This window comes from Syngnathus scovelli, chromosome 22 (genome assembly GCF_024217435.2).
Source record: "Syngnathus scovelli strain Florida chromosome 22, RoL_Ssco_1.2, whole genome shotgun sequence".
Taxonomy (NCBI): domain Eukaryota; kingdom Metazoa; phylum Chordata; class Actinopteri; order Syngnathiformes; family Syngnathidae; genus Syngnathus; species Syngnathus scovelli.
Genome location: NC_090868.1, coordinates 337,630 through 354,493, shown reverse-complemented (window position 1 = coordinate 354,493; position 16,864 = coordinate 337,630). Strand labels below are relative to the sequence as shown.

Below are 16,864 nucleotides of genomic sequence, written 5' to 3'. Positions count from 1 at the left end.
TTATGGTCATTTTTCGCTTGCAATTTGACGCTTGGCTTGATCGCTTCACACGTCTGCTGTTAAATGTCGCCGGACGGCCGGCCGATGACAATTACAGCAATTATGTACATCCGGGTCCTGACAAATGGCTTTGTCCGTGCGCGGCGGCACCGGCAGGGAGGGGAAAAAAACGTGTGGCGCGTCTCCGGCCGGGCTCACCTTGAAGCCGCTCAAGCTGCAAATTGACAGTCTGCGAGCTGGCCGCCTTTTACACGGCTGCAGATTTAAAAAAAAGAAAAAGCGGAGCCCGCACATGATGCGCCGACGCCACGTTGCCACGGCAACCGCCGCGCTCATCCATCCGGAGCGGTCCGGATGTGCCCCGCGAGCGACCATCCACGGGGTTGGCGTCCTGTTAAGTGAGCACTTCCTGCGCCATCCTCACGAGGCCAATTGCTGCGCAAAGTGACTTGGCGGAATATTGGAGGAAGCCGGAAAACAGCGGCCGTCGCTGCTGTTGTTTTTTTCTGCCCCATCTCATATTTCATGCGAAGCACGGTGCTAATTGAAACTCCAGAGAATTCCACCGCTACCTCTTTTGTCATACTTTGGGCGACTGGGAAAAAAAGGTGGCCAGATCTGCAAAATGAAAGAGCGCCAAGAGGGGACGCCATTCCGGCGGAGACCGGTCAATTAAAGGAGACGTATTGTGCATTGCCCCATCTGAATCTCGTGCCAGGCGCTCCATGACTCCATGGCTCAAGCGTAAGCTTGTTTTGGGGGGGGGATCGGGGGTCAGGGCTCTATACTCGCCATCCTTCTTCCCTTTACTTTGTCTTTTTTCTTTCCCTCCATCCTGCATCCTGCCAAACTGAAGAGGGGGTTTGCATCAAATCGAGAATATCTATTAGTCAAAAATGGCAACGAATGTCTCAATTAGGTTGCCACTGACTTTACAAGCTCAGAAAATAAGTCCATTTTATGTCACGTCTCCTCAAAGGTCGGAAACAATGCAGGGCGGTCTGTCTGTCTGTCTGTCTGTCTGTCTGTCTGTGTGTGTGTGTGTGTGTGTGTGCGAGAGAGAGAGAGAGAGAGAAAGAGAGGACTTTAGCAAAGGTGCAAATAAAAAGCAAGAAGAGGTCAAACTGCGAAGCAGCGAAAGCGGCGTCCAGCGGCGCCATTGATTTTGCTCCCCTGGCCGTCAAGCGGATAAAAGAAGGCTAACAAAGAGTCGGGCGGAAGAGCCGCCGGCCGCCGCCGCCCTCTCGCTGGGCCCTCTCGCCGCGCTAAAAGCCACCTCGCCGACCCCCGCCGCCGGCCGAGCACTTAGGTCACCGCCGTGCCAGTTGATCAGAATGGCTACACGATGTGGTGGTGAAGCAGCACGTGGTTCATCGTTTTGCTCATTATGGCCGGAAAGTAACAAACAAAAAAATCATTTGTGAGTTAGCTAACTGAGACAATATTTAAGTCAACAGAATGGCATGGACACTTGAAAAGCAAGGTCTCCACCTGCGTCTATTTCTTTTGTTTTTGAGCGTGGCGGCACGCAGCGGCATTTTCGCTCGCCCCAATGTTGAACATGATTGAATTAGCGGCGGCGGCAGCGGCAGCAGCAGCGGTAGCTCATTACCAAAAGGCGTCTTCATTAAATAAAAAACATGTCGGCCGTTAGCTAACAATCACAAGCAATTAGGTGCTCCAACAAGTTGTGTGTGTGTGTGTGTGTGGGGGGGGGGGGTGATTGCACCCATCTGCCAGACGCAAACAGGTGGGCCCCCGTTACCACGGCGATCGCGGGCGCCAAACGTTTGGTGGTTGTCAGGGGGAAAAGACAAGTTGCGATGCGACGTCTTTTTGATTTAAATTGCGAGTCGGTTCGGATGCTAGGCAGCGGCTCCTCCCCCCCGCAAAAAATCTAATCCAAAAAGCATCACTGATGCACAGAACGCCCGCCCCCGCCAGAGCCCCCATCCTGCCATGGCTGCCACCTCCGCTGAGCATTAGATGAGTGCGTTGCTCTAATTGCTTTCTTCAGGGAGAGCATTAGCTGGAGCTGTCCCGAGTGCTTAAAGACGAGAGCAGCCGAGCCGAGCCGAACCGAGCCGAGCCGAGCCGAGCCGAGGCCGTCGTCTTAACATTGTTTCTTTTTTTGAAAATGCAATACAATGAATCCAAGTCCATCGTGTATACCTCAAAGTACAAGTAGAGATTTGACGCTTTCTTTTTGTTCCACTGTAGTATTTTAGTTTGAAGCGGGACGGTGGCAGAAAAAGGGAGAGAGCGGATTAAGGGATTGTGCACATCAATCGGCGGGGAATTTTGGGGGGCCAAAGTGGGGTGATGCCTGCCACAGCCAGATAGCGTGGCGGCGCCCTTTTGCCTATCGAAAGATGGCAAAAGCTGCCGAAGCGGTCCAGGACGGAGGACCCGCCCGATAGCTGACTCGGTTGGTTGGGCGCCCGCCTCCGCTCGCTCCCGCTTTAATAAAAAAACAAGATGGCTGCACTGCGTGCCGCTTTAATATGATGAGCGTGTTTTTTAATATGAATAGCAACATGCGGAGGGGAATGAATTCATGAGCGAGCGGCGGCGGCGGCGATATTGGCGGCGTTTGACTGGCAGCCTCCATAAGCTTTGCCCGGGATATAATCAAAAATCCCTGTGAGAGGCGGCAAATAAAAACAACGGGATAAAGGTGCATGGCGCCACCAGCAGATTCCTGGAAGAAAAAAAAAAATTACCCTTCACGCCCCCGCCGTCTTTGAGCTCTTTTTCCGCTCTGATTATCTCGCCGCCGCTCCGTCGTCGTCGTCTTCATCTGCATCCTTTTTCCGAGGCGGCTTTTCATCATGTCGACCCTCCTGGCACCCGTGGCTCTGTCCCCGGGGGGGACTTGGACTTTCATCCGGCAAAAAAAAAAAAAAGAGAAACGCCCCCTCAGACGCATTTGATCATGTTTTCTCCCTCGCGCTTGGCAGGTGACACAGCTTACCATGTCGGCGCTTTCATTATTACCGTCGTTGAAACGTTGCCTTCCTTCCTTCCTTCCTTCCTTCCTTCCTTCCTTCCTTCCTTCCTTCCTTCCTTCCTTCCTTCCTTCCTTCCTTCCTTCCTTCCTTCCTTCCTTCCTTCCTTCCTTCCTTCCTTCCTTCCTCACTTGCTCTTTTTGAGCCAATTGGCTGGCTGACTCCAAAACAAAATACCCAAACGCAAGACAGGAAAGCAACGTGAAATATTGTTGAGTGTTTGTGCTTGGTTGGAGATGCTTTAATAATGCAGCTGAACTTGACTTGAGGTGTGTGTGTGTGTGTGTGTGTGTGTGTGTGTGTGTGTGTGTGTGTGTGTGTGTGTGTGTGTGTGTGTGTGTGTGTGTGTGTGTGTGTGTGTGCGTGCGCGCGCGTGCATGTGAGTGTGCGTGTGTGTAACCCATCCTGGCAGGTTTTAATGAAATTGCGCACCTCCACACTTGCACCTTTGCTAATAAGTGATGTCGACAAAGTGGGTCACGGGAAATAAGAGCATAGGCGAGCATGGGCGACAATAGGCGAGCATGGGCGAGCATTTTGCCCTCCGTAAAAAAAGGTTATTAAGGCCGGCCCCTCAGAATTTCACATCCATCCTCCGTTCATTAACAAATGCTAATAATTCTTCCACTCGGAGGTTCCGGCAGCTCAATCCCAAAGAGTCGGTGCGAGGTGTTTATCTAAAGCTGCCTCGGGGGACGTCCATCAACTCCGCCGTTTGCGCCATCTCACTTTGCGGTGGCGGCGGCGGCGCCATAATCAGGCAGCGTGCGCGCTAAGCCTCGGGGAACCGTTTGGCCCGTCAGCCGCCGCCACCTTCATTTCACAAACGCACCTGAGCTCAGCTCAGCTCAGCTCAGCTCTGCTCTGCTCTGCTCAGCCGAGGTCTCGCATCCCGCCCCTCCGCTGCCGCTGCCGCCGCCGCCGACGACTATTATTTGACACCCCGTCCTCATCTTATCCTCTTCTCTTGAGCGCGCCTCGCTTTGCATTACCCGGCCGGCTCGTTTTTTTGCCGCACGGTCGAAGGATCGGAGCGGCCGAGCGGAGCCTGTTTAACATCTGGAGAGGCAGGGAAAAGCATTCCCAGGCATGGAGTTGGCCAAGGATTCTCTGGGACTTTTGGGTCCTTCCTTCTCTTCATCCAGGACATTTTCTTTCAACAAATTGGTAGCCAGCATGAAATTTGCTTTCCCCCCGCCTCCCAACAAAAGGAGAAAGATTGCGCCGCACGCCCTCTCGGCGTCACGTCTGAAAGTTGGCGCCTGTCAACTTGCCGTCTGTCAACTTGGCATTTGTCATCTTGACGCTGTCACGCCAAAGACGAGCGAAAGCGTCTTTCCGGCCCCGCCCGCCCGGCCCGGCCCGGCCGTGTCTCTTCCCTGTCTGTCGGCGCATTCTTCCTCCTTTTGTTAACGTGACAAATCTCCTCTAATGACTCTCTCTTCTTGCTCTTCCGTCAATCCGCCCTCGCTGGCGAATTTCCTGACAAACTCCTTTGACGACGGAGCAAAATAAAAACAAAAGCTTTCCCCAGACGGTCGGCGTTGAAAGCAGCCGTCACCGTTGACGCGCCGTGACAAGTGCTGCGGAATACAGCCTTTGACTAGCTGTTTCTAGTAGCTGCTTTTTAGCTAGCAATTGGCACCTTTTGCCAATACGACATCACCTTGACGTGGTTTAGGTTCCACCAGAGGGCGCCGAGCAGAGCCACGCCGGGAGCGAATTTGTTTCGTCTTCGCTGTCATCGCTGTCAAAGTTGCTTTGTAGTCATCGGTGTGCGACGTTAATGACGGCGGAATCCATTTTGAACGGCCGTCACCTCGCCCCCGCCCCCGCCCGCCCGCCCGCCCGCCTGCCTGCCTGTCTGTCTTCACAATAACAAAGCAGGTCAGGCGTGCGCTCCTTCTCCTTCTTCTGCGTCGACTTCTTCTTTGTGGTTTGATGCTGGAGTGCCGTGACCTGGCATTTGGCTGACTTTTCCAGGTGTTACCGTGGTGACATATTGCCAGCCCCCTACCCCCGGCCCCTCCCCTCCCGGGCTTCTGACACGTTATTTGCTCGAAGGGAGTGCTTCGTCTGCGGGTGACAAACATTCGGCGTCCGCTACTTAAATACACGTGTCGACAGACAGCGAAATCACCGAAGCTGGTTTTCAAGCCGGGCTCCTGCGCATGATCTTGTCGTCTGCATTTTCTCTGGCTCTTGGATATAACGTGTGCGCAGCTCTTGTCTTTGCAGAGCCGTTGACCTCGACCTCCCCGCGCATCTCAGCAATTTATCGTAGCGGCGCGGCGCGGCGCCGATGCTAATTAGCCCAAGGCCGTCGGATGACGAGAGAGAGGATGAACACCGTCTCTCTCGGGCTCTTTGCGGTTGACGTAAAAATCAATCATCTGTTTCTTGGTGGGAATTGAAGTCGTGAGAAAAGTCACTAAGTCTGCACACAAATCTTTCTGCTTCGGTGACGGATTGTGCCTTGTGGCGTTTGGGCTCACGGCAGTTCTGTTAGCGACATCGTTAGCGGTATCGTGAGTGTGTTTTGCGTGTCTCGTGCGTGTGTGTCACCGAGCCGGCGGGGTGTCACATTTAAGTGCCGGGAAGGCTGCCGGTGTGGCGTGTTCCAAACAAGACACTTTCAAGTTGCCGCATTAGCCGCGTCCCCCGCAACGCCGGCCTCGTTACTCGGGCCACGTTGGGCGACGCCCCCGCCGCTCCGGCGACATTTCTCCGACGCGCTCCCGCCATTCCTTTCCTTCTTCTGCTCGCTTCTTTGATTTTTGCCCAGCCGCCGCAACGGAGGCGACTTAGCCGGCCGGCCGTTGTTCGGCGTTGTTTCGTATCGTAGTATGTCGTATGTAGTATGTCAAATCCAGTCTCCCAATTGAAATGAAATGCAATTCATTTGTTCCAAAAATTCTTTTGAAGACAGCCTTGTATTGTAAAATGTACGTGTCAAAACAACAAGAAACAATGTGTCTCCTTGACGTTCGGTTCCCTCCCATCCAAAAAATGGTGCCAATTTGACGTTTGCGTTGACAAAGTTGCCGAAAGAACCCGCAAAGCGAGTCCGCCGTCTCCGTCGTTGGTTTTGGCGCTCAAATTGAATAGGAGCGGTTGCCATGGAAACACACGCTGCCTTTCCTCCGGCTGGCCTCGTTGTTTCCTGAAAATTAGGGCTGATTCGAGCCATATTTAAGCACGCTTAAAAGCCGATTCATGTCCGCAAGCTTGACTGCGGGGCATCTTTGAATATTTCATTGGGCCGTTTTAACGTGCCCTCCCTCCTTCCCTCCGCCCACTGGCGAGCGAGGCCGCGCCAAATAGAAGAAAGCAACGCGCCTTTGATGGGCGCACGTGTCCGTGTGACGGGCTGCGTGTCGCTCCTGTCGTTAAAAATGATGTCAAATGGGGGAAAAAAAGGACAAGAAAGTGCCACGCGTGCGCACACGCAGGCAGGCAGGCAGGCAGGCAGGCGGGCGGGCAGGCGGGCGGGCGCTATTTGCAGCGCCATGCTCGTCTTATCTCCCCTGGCGGCGTGTTTGCTCATGCGGCAAATCACGCGGCTCGCATTAAGAGTCTATTGACTCCTGTTAAGTGCTTAAGTAAGTACACATTTGTGTGCGTGCGCGGCGCTATCCATATCACGGAAGAGTCCGTAATAGACAGTTGATACTGTGTTCAAGCGCCACCAATCAATCATCTTTAAGTCAGGCCAAAAGGCTAATGACTCAAATATTTACTGGCTCCATGGAAAAGCAGAGCGGACGGACGGACGGACATGTATACGTACGACGACAATAACTCAATATATTTTCTCCGGGAAAACCAACAAGCGCACTTGAAAACGTTGACGAAGCAGGAGGCGTAGTTATGTATTTGTCAAAATAATGACGCTCGGGCTTGATGAGGTGTCCCGCGTGACGGCGTGAGGGGGGCGCAGGTGCACCGGCATTTTTCATGAAAAACGCGGGCTTCCCGGGCGACGCCTGACGCGTTCATTTCTTCTTCCGTTGTTGGTTAATCAAGTCGTCATCTCATCAGCGCTAATTAGCTCCAAGAAACGTGGAAGCGTTTCATAGCAAGAAAGCAAAATCATCAGATGACTGCAACAATTCAGATGTATGATTTATTTCCCCCTTTTTGGTCTTTCCTTCTATACGTGTGCTTGTTTGTGTTTTCACTATGCATGAATATACGTAGAGTGGCGTGTGCATATGCATGCATGTATGGATGTGGCGTAGCGACTTGTCACTTGGAAGCAGCTGCACTTCACAACCGCACCAAACGTGTGAAAGAACATGCAGTCTCTCCCCCGGGACCGCTGCCTTTAGTACGTACGCGCGTGCGCGCGTGTGTGTGTGTGTGTGTGTGTGTGTGTGTGTGTGTGTGTGTGCATGCATGCGTGCGTGCGTGTAGGCGGATGGATCCTTCTGGAGTCTTGGCGGAGGATGCTTTTTTCTTTATTTGAAAGAAAAGATTCTATTATTTAGTTTAAATGTTTTGTTATTGTCTTGTTGTTGTTATTGGGGACACAAATGTATCTGGATGTATATCTAATTTTATAGATGTACACACATAGCCATAACGAGCGACAGTCGCTTGTCTCAAATTAGCTAACACTCTAGCCATTGTGGATTATTATTATTTTTTTTTCCAATCGTCCTTTGAGGTGTGAGCATCTTTGGTACGAGGGCGTTTTTGCAACTCTGGCCTGCAGACCTATGTCAGATCCTGTGACGCGCGCACACACACGCACACGCACACACACGCACGCACGCGTGTCAATCAAAGCACATGCGCAATCGTCTCTTGCCGCCTTTGTTGGGGTACTGTACCGTGTTTACACTTCCCAAACATTCACAATCCTCCTGACAACATTAGCACTTTCGGTCCAGCTGTCACTAACACACATGCGCATGCACGCACACACACACACGCACACACACACACGCATGCACGCGTGAGCACACGCACACGGCAATGCCGCCGCAGCAAAGTCCCAGCGGGCCTAATTGGATGAGCCGGCTGAGCGCAGCACTATTATTCAGCACTTCTGACAACAACAAAAAACTCTTGCCTGTGTGTGCGTGTGTGTGTGTGACACTTGAGGAAGCCCTCGCTTCGTCTCCTGCGCTGACACACGCGTCGCTGAGGGGGGCGCCGTGCAGCATGTCACACCTCGCTAAAAAAGAAATCCAGCAGCCGTCATTGAGCTGGCAGGAGGAAAAAATAAGAAATGGAAGAAGAAGAAAAAAAAAAAAATCCCGCTCTCTTCGTGTGTGTCGCAGAGCTCGGTAAACTTTTTCCTTGGAGCGCCTCCTCGGCTAACGTTAGCCTAGCACGGCAGCGCTAATTCCGTGCCAATCACCGACAAGATGGCGACCGCTCTGTGCTTTGCGAGCGCCTACGACGTACGATCGGCGGGCGGCTTGAGGTGGGACGCGGGATATCTGAGACCAATTAGCGGCGCATGACGAATGACGCAATATTTTCCCGCCAGAGGGAAAGTGTTGCAGCTGGAATTAAGATGGGTGACAGTGTGAGGGAGGAAACGTGGAGGAGGTTGCAAAGCAATTAGAGCAGGACGCCACACTATCATGACTGTGCTGGGGAGGAGGGGGGGTGATCACTAATGCAAACAAAATACGTATGTCATTCATGTATGGCCCCAATATTGTAAAGAGACATCTACGGTTGGGTTTTTTCAGGGGTCAAAAATTATTCGCCAATTGTTTAGCACAAAAGATGATCTTTGATTGATGATTTGAATGCCATTAGAATCTGCATTTTATCCTTTTTGTCCTTTGTACTTTTAGGGGCCACAAATCAATGTGTATCATTTGAATAAGGTCCTTTTGAGATGACATGACATGAGATGAGATGAGATGAGGGGGGTCATAAAAAATTCTGAAACATGAGCAGAATTATTTTCTCTCTCTGACAGGATTTGATTTCCTGCTGGTGTGAAAAGATAAAAGGAAGCAGCAGTTGTGTTGTTTAAACATGTATGGCTCAGAAATCAGTCAGAATGACATGATTTTGGACGGCTTCTTTTAATTGTTTCTTTTGTCGTCCTTTGATCATTGGACGCGCCGGGCCGGTCATAAATCAATCACTGCCCGGCTCCCTTTTGGACAAAATGGAAGAAATCCTTTCACTCTGCCGCCTTCAAATTGGCAATAAATCTCCAACAAAATCAGGGCAACGCGTCGGCCGCTTGTTAGGATGTGTCAAACGCTCGGAATGTTTCCGTTTCCCGCTCGGCGCGTCTGCTTAACGACGTCACGTTTGACTTTTTTTCTTCTTCTTCTTCTTCTCCTCCCATGTCCATTTTGCCTGTCAGGTGAAAGCGGACGTTGGAAGCCATTACTGGGAGAACGGCTCCCCGCGGACCGAGTTTTTCCCAACATTCACTTCTCGTTAGCGGTGGATACGGCCCAGCCTGGCAGGTGAAGAACGCTCCGCGCACCTATGAATAATAATTCGGCGCAGGGAAGCAAACGTAATGCTGACGTCCAATCAGAAGGCGTTGAAAGAAAAACATGGCAGGCATTGCTTGCTCTCCAAATGTCGCGGCAGGCCTCCCCCTGCTTGTTATCCGTAACGTGCCATGGGCGGACTTTGATTGGGATCTTCAAAAGCAAGGCTTAAGAGTGTTATTTGGTCTCAGCGTTGCGTCCAGCCTCCCCCTCCCGTCTCTCAGCGTCTTTTGTCTCGGACTCGCTATTCCCATCAGCCCGCGCGGATTAGCGCGGGGAGCTAATGAAATGTAATTACCTCCTCCTTCCGATAAGAATTGATCGGCTCGGGGTGCCTTGGAGGCGCTCCCGTCTGTCCAGCCGAGTTCCCCCCCCCCCCTCAGAAGGGGCCGATGTAGTGTCCGGAGTAGCCTCCCTCGACCCCCCCCCCCCCCCTCCATCCACGGGGGATTTATTTCCTGAGCGGTTTCCGCGACGCCGGCGATAGCATTGACGGGTCTCGGCGGAGCGGAGTCAGATCTGTCCGATGCGTCCTCGGCCGGGCCTCAGCCGGCCGCAATGAGATTTTTATCAAATGAGCCGGATTAGCCGGCGTCTCGGCACGGCTGCTTTTGGCATGCCCGTCGTACGGAGCGAGCAAAATGCTCTCGAGCTGCTCCCGTGATGACTTTTTAACAAAGTGACTTTTTCAGGGATGTCTACATGGGTCATTCATTGATTTGTTTAGTTTTGCTTTGTGAGCTACAATTTCAGGAAGTTTTTCTTTACTACATTATTTTAACATTTGCTTAAGGTGTCCGTTGACAACTTGCGTACCAAGGTTGTTGTTGTTTTTTTCCTCCAAAGTACTTTTCTTCCTACGTCAGCACAGTTTGTTTTGCTAGCTTTTTATTCACCTGTTGTTGGTTGGTTTTTTTTTTTTTTTTTGGGGGGGGGGGGCGTGCTAGCATGGGTACAAGAGAGCAGCTGTCTGGTAATTACACCGTTAGCCAATTAGCCGCCTAAGCGTGTGCCTTTATTCGTTTGTTTGTAAACTCGTGCCAAATTTCTCTTTACCGCAGTTATAATATTTTTGTCTTGTGTTCTTTGTTTTCATTTGAATAAGCAATTTTCAGGGGAACAGAAATGAATTTATGAATTTTATGAATTTACTTCTCGGGACGCAAACGCCATGATACTATTTGAAAACTGTGCACATTTTGCCGTCTTCCGGGCGGACAAAAGAAGAGCACCATAATGCAGCGCCGTGCATTTTCATGTGCTGCACTCTTTTTGTTTTTCTTTTTTCCCCGTTTGTTGCAAAAACAAAAGTGTTTGTGCTCAAATAGCGGCAAAGTGCGTCTCCCACGCACATGGCGGCGGCGGCAACTGAGAGGAAGCGGCCCAGAGCGTGGGAGGGGGCGAGGGCCAGAGAAGCGACGGGGGGGATCGATGGAGTGGCCGAGCTTGCGAGTAGACAAAAGCCTTTCCCAGAATGCAGCGGGGCTCCCGCGACACCCTCCCTCCGCACGCTTGTCGGTCGCTTCACTCGCTGGCCGGCTCGCCCAGAGCAGAATGCTCAAAACATCAATAAACAGCGCGCTGGCTCGCTCTCGGCTGCGTTTTGTCTCATCGATTGTTGTGTTAGGGCCAAATGACGAGGCCGAGGCCTCGCCGGAAACGTTTTGCCAATTCCTCGCTTTGACTTGAGAGAGGAAATATCGAGATACGAGCCTTAGTTGATGTTGTTGTTGTTGTTGTTGTTTTAGCCCCAGCGTCCTGCCGCGTGGCATTTGGACGGGGGGCCTCAGATCCATGGCGCTAATGAGATCATTCCCACGTGTCATCCATATTTGATGCGGCAAAGCTTTAAAGAGCGCCACAGCTGGGCCTGTTTGCTAATTAATGACATTTCCCCTTTAATTAGCATGCCCACGCCTTTTGTCTCTTCTGGCCTTTTATTGTTTCCGTCCTCCGTCCGGCCGGCCGGCCGGCCGCTTCTGTCCGCCCCTTTCCTTTGGCATTTCCACGCTTGTTTGTTTGAGGGACCTCGCTGGAACGTCAACGTTCCGACACCTCAAACAACTTTATGAGAATAACGATAAAATCCAAAATCTCAATTAGTATGACGACGAGTATTATTATCTCTTGTTGGTCTTGCACCGCTCACATTTGATGGCCAGCGGGAGAAGGTGTGACTGAAACGAGAACCCCCCCCCCCCCGTGCGTTTGTGTGCTTTTGCAGTTTGTCCAAACAATGACACCAATCACGGGAGCGCTTGTCGTTATTGATCGTCAATCAATGCTTTTATTGCCTCGCTAAGCCCACTCGGCGCCGCATCTCGCGACTCGCGCATCGACTGCTCGGGTGGCGAGCGGCGGAAAGCCACTCGGGATGGCTTGCGCCCCCCTGCCGCCGCGTGGTTACGCTTTCTTTATACGTGGAAAAATGGTCATTGGCGAAAGCTTTCACGCTAAGCTACGTAGCCATCGACTACTTTTAGCAGAGCTCTACCCGCAATTTTGAAACCTCCACTGGGAACAAAGTGTCGCTGTGTTATTACACCAAACAAATTGCCATTTGTGCCTTTGAAAGTAGCTGGAGTGGAACAGCGGGAAAGCCACCATTGAGGACAGCACAGTTGACGTTTGATGCAAAAGGTATCATCAAAGTAAAGCGTCCTTGCCGCAAAGAATCCAAGTTTGCGCAAAGTGCCCGCTCGTCGTCATCTCGCCTTTGTTTCCGATCGAGCGCCGCTACGGAGTCGACTGTTTGTCTCCCCGTGGAGAGCTCGGCGCTCCATCTGTCTCTCGGGCTTAGCGCCCCGCCGCCGTTCTCCCGTCGCCACCTGTCACGTCGGCTATGTCCAACTGTCAAACACTTTGCTGGTGAGAGAGGGCCAGCCAAAATGGGCAGGCAAATCCAGAGTCCAAAGACTTTGCGGGCGGGGGGGCGCTAGACAACAGTGTTGACCAAGGCCGCAGAAAATGTCAAAAAGAAAACATGATCGTATCGTGCGTTAGCGTCGAGGAAGATTCCCAGGCTTTGGATGCTTTGGCGTTAACGCTTCCAGTCTCCAATCAATGATCAGAATACTTTAGGATACTAAAGCAAGTCGTGATCGTCTTTGGCCGGCGACTCTTCAACCTCCGCCAATGGTAAAGTCCGCCAGATGTTGCGCGGCTTTGCTAAAGACCTGCCCGGCGTATCCCGACAGTCCCTCCCGGCTAATCCACTTTCGCCGCTAATCCGCGCTCGCTCGGCGGACCCGTCGGGCGCTTTTTTTTTTGACGCCGACCGGCTTCCCGTCCTCTTATAGAGATGACTGTCTCGGGAAAAAAAAAAAGCCGGCGCCCGCCGCTTGATTTACCGATTTCCGGAGTGTGCGCTATCGATCCCGGGAACGCTGAGGGGGGGATTTAAGCAAGTGAATTAAGGTTTCCCATTTCAGCAACAACAACGCTGACAAGAAGCCCGTTTAAGCGCCTGACTAAAGCTCAGCCGTCAGGTGACATCTGTTCCACACCAGATAATAAAACGCCTTCACCTAAGTCCTGCTGCTACAGGAAGCTAATGGCTAGCTTCGTTAGCATCCATGTCGGATAACCTGTACAATTAGAAATCACGCCACCACAGACCACTTGTTATGCCCTCCAGGCCGCAGTCTTGCGAATTTGCTGGCTGGTTTTGGCTTTACGGTGATAAGCTCAATGACGTTCTCCCGCTTGCTTATGTCGCATGCGATTGCACGCTCGGCCGCACCCAGTTGTGGGCGCGTGACAATCGTTGACAATCTTTAGATGGTGGCGCACCTTTTAGTTTGAAGCGGTCAAACTATTTCAAAGGCAGCCTAGTATTATTTCCTGCAGGTTATGTTAAATTCTCTCAGAAAGCGACATCTTTTGACATGATCAGTACAGTTTGGGTCATCTTGGCGAGCATACAAACGTTGTCGCTAACGATGTTTACGAGAAGCAAAAGTTGGAAAATGCAAAGCTTTCAGGAAGTGACCGGATTTACGCCGACTCGGCAAAAGCTTGTTATTGTTTTGGGGTAAGGAGCGTTTCCCGAGTAAACAACCACAAGTTTGGCTAATTGTGAGGGAAAAATGCACTGCTTTGCAATATCGACAAATGCCGGCCGGCCGGTTGGCTTCTTTGTAGACCCGCCAGACTTGAGTCCCGTCATTAATTACCATTACAGTCGTTATTTGCGTTTCAACCATACTTTGTAGGTATTACAAAGCAATTTTATGAATGCCCCTCAGGATCCAAGATGATGACAATGGACGGATAGGAGTCAAGCTCTGTTGCGCCTCGTTTGTCACGTTGACTGGGTTTTCCAAAAATTCCTTTTGTGTCACGCTGACAACAAGTAAGCACGTTTAAGAGCGGACCCGCATGTCATCGGTGATGGACACGGGTCCATCTTGCCAGATTAGAGAATTCCATTTTTGTCCACACTTACAAATCAGGAGTCCTCTTGAAATGTCCGCCACCTGATTAGCGTGACAAACTCATTGATTAGCGCGATCAGAAGCGAGCGCCGGGGAAGTTGGCCTTTTGGAAAGTTCTGTGCAAATCCTTCTTTTTTTTCTTTTTCGTGCTAACCCTTCCAGATAGCACGCAAAAATTGCTAATTGGTGTGAATTGATGTGTTCGTCAGCCATAAGCAGTTAAGCGTTGGGCTCTTCTCCCTGGCGACACTTCTCGCCCGTGCGGCGGCTTTCATTTCCCTCCATAAAGTTTGGAACCAATCATTTTTTACTAACTAACAAATGTCGCCCAGACACAGAAGCCATCAGCATAAACGCCGTAATGGCCCTCTTAGCCCACGTCCAACACATCATGAGCTATTCATGCTAATGCGCTAATACGTCTTTGCGCTAATAGTGGCGACGTGACGGACGGACGGACGGGGCCCCCGAGCTCAAACCGGCATCTCTGACTCTCGGCGATGGCGAAATTCATTCGGGGCGTCCCGCTACCGCTTCCTTCCTTCCGTCTCGTCTGACGGAAATATTAGCTTTAGCGGCTAGTGGCGGTGCAGGCGAGCTTTATGGATACTGATTGGACGGGTCCGGTTTCGCAGCCGGCGACCGGGGCGAGGCGGCGGCGGCGGCGGCGGGCCCGCCGGGCTGGGGGGGGGAGTCTGGGGTTGTTTATTGCCGCGCTCTAATTGGATCATCTTCCCCGCTAACCTACTTAGGCCTGTCACGTTAGCCTCCGTGCTAAGCAAGATGGAGGCGACTTGGAAGCGTTCACGCTGGTGTGTGCGTGCGTGCGTGCGCGCTAATCAAATCCCTATTGGAGCCCAAGGTAAATGTTTGGACTGGGAATGTGCGGGGAATATGCGCAAACGCTGCCAACCCCATCAAACATTCAACATCAGGCTGGATTTGCGCGAGCACAATTTGCCCTTTCAAGTGTCACACTTGTGAAATTAAAAAAACAAACTGACTCGTATGAGAACAATCAGACATGTACTCCAAGACTCGCAGCGCAGCAACACATACAAACAAAAGTCCCCCCCCCCCCACGTCATCTAATGTAGTGTTGAGCTTGGAGGTTTATTAGCTGAGCCCAAGCCGCCAGTGAGTGCATTAGCGGCGTATTTCTGCTTCCGCTCGCCAGCTCCGAAATCAAATTATCTGCTCGGCCGAGTGAAAGCGCTTCAAGGCACAAACGCTTTGCCGTTCAAGTGCCTCGCAAAACCTTCGGATGCCCGCCCGTTGTTCCCTCCCTCCCTCACTCCCTCCCTCCCGCCACGCTGTCTTCGGACACTATATTAGGCACACGGCAATTGCGAGCGGCCGCCGACGGTCACAAAGACATCGGTCATTAGACGAGCGGCGCCGTCAAGTGTGCGGCGAGGCTGCTGTTTTTCATTTCTGCGCGACCTTTTACGAACATGGACGTGCGTTGTTGCCGCCTTTTGGTTGCAGCAATGTTATCGGGGGGGAGCGGGATTCCTCCAGTTGGATGGAAAACTACCTGCTCAATAAATTTGTGCTAATGAAGACGGCAGCGGGAGGAACGCTCATCTCGGACGTCAATATGCTAGTCGCGCTTAAAACAACAATGAAGAGATTCTTCTTCTTCTCATTCACCGGGTGACAAAGTGTCTTGCGAGCGCGGCTATTCCCGGCGCAGTGAGTCACGAGGCTCAGTGGGTAGAAGAATGAATTATACAGGAGGTGGCAGACAGGTGTCATCACAAGCCGACAGCCGGCTGACGGACGGACGGACGGACGGACGGACGGCACGTCGAGAAAGCGCCGAGGAAACTCTCCAACCTCGGCCAGCTTTGTAATCCTTCCGGCGGGGGGAGAGGGAGGGAGAGCGGGAGGGAGCGAGGGAGGGAGGGAGCGAGGGAGGGAGCGAGCGATGAGCTAGAATGGGTCCAGAGGGAAATGTGTTTTTTCGCCGCAGCCTTAGCAGATCCAAATTTCTTGGGATGGAAGTGCCACCGCACTCATCTTTGAGTGTAGTTTGACACTTATGTGAAGGAACGATTGGCATCCATCACCTTCTCAAGAAGGTCTTTTCTAAATTCCTGAACACGTCAACTTGCAATTCCCTCATAAAACCGTTTTATTTTTACCTTCACGTTAAAGCATCCCGACGAAAAAGCAAAGCGTCTCTCCGGATGTCGGGCGGCGAATCATTATCACCATTACAATGACGCGCAAAGCAGTGCATCCCCATAGCGTCTGCCATTGCACCAAATGGAAGACGGAGTGGAGCTGGAATACATTCCTGAGGAACTCCGCCACGCTTTTCTATCCGTCCGCAAGCCAGCCTTTTGTCAACTTGAGGCTGGCTTTAGACCAAATTGGCCTTTGTACAAAAGCGGGTTAACGTTCCCAAAGGCCGCGCCCTCTGCGAGCAGCAAGAGCGTTTTGCCCGTGGCGAGCGCGGCGCGTTAAAGTGCACCGCTGCACGGCCACTTAGTTGTATGGATCGGCTGGCTGCATTAAGAACAAAGGTAAAAGGGCAAGCCGACGCCATCAATTATTTTCCGGCGTTTAACGGCCCTCCCGGGGTCCTGGACACGCCCACGCAGTCGATGGCGCCGCGGCGTAATGGCCGCCGCGCATTCTTCTTCCTTGGGTGACATTTAGCAAGAGAGCGACAAGAAGGGAAAAAAAACGCATTTTATGGATCAGCAACGTACTGGCTGGGATGGATCTCTGGTCTCCATATTGATTTATGATATATCCGATCTACCGGAAGCCACTTTGATTGGAAGCGCAAAGAATGAATGCATCTTCATCTGAGTTATGGCCTTAATATTTGGGATCATTGATATTTGTGCAGGAAGCCTAGAAGACAACGAGAGGCTCCTTCAATGTGTTTGTTTGCGCCTTCCTCCTGCTAAGGAGCCTCGACAAGTGC

General features: G+C 51.8%; 1 protein-coding gene across 17 annotated transcripts in view; it reads left to right on the top strand.

The window, feature by feature from the left end:
- LOC125991946 (CUGBP Elav-like family member 2) overlaps positions 1-16,864 on the top strand; it is an 85,194-nt gene that overhangs the window by 13,027 nt on the left and 55,303 nt on the right. Inside the window, exon 1 of one of the 17 annotated variants that reach the window (XM_068649635.1) lies at positions 9,439-9,457. The exons of the other annotated variants lie outside the window; for them this stretch is intronic. The gene's annotated coding sequence lies outside the window, so the exon portion shown is untranslated. Of the gene's footprint in view, positions 1-9,438; positions 9,458-16,864 lie in introns of those variants that run through there. 17 annotated transcript variants of the gene reach the window in all.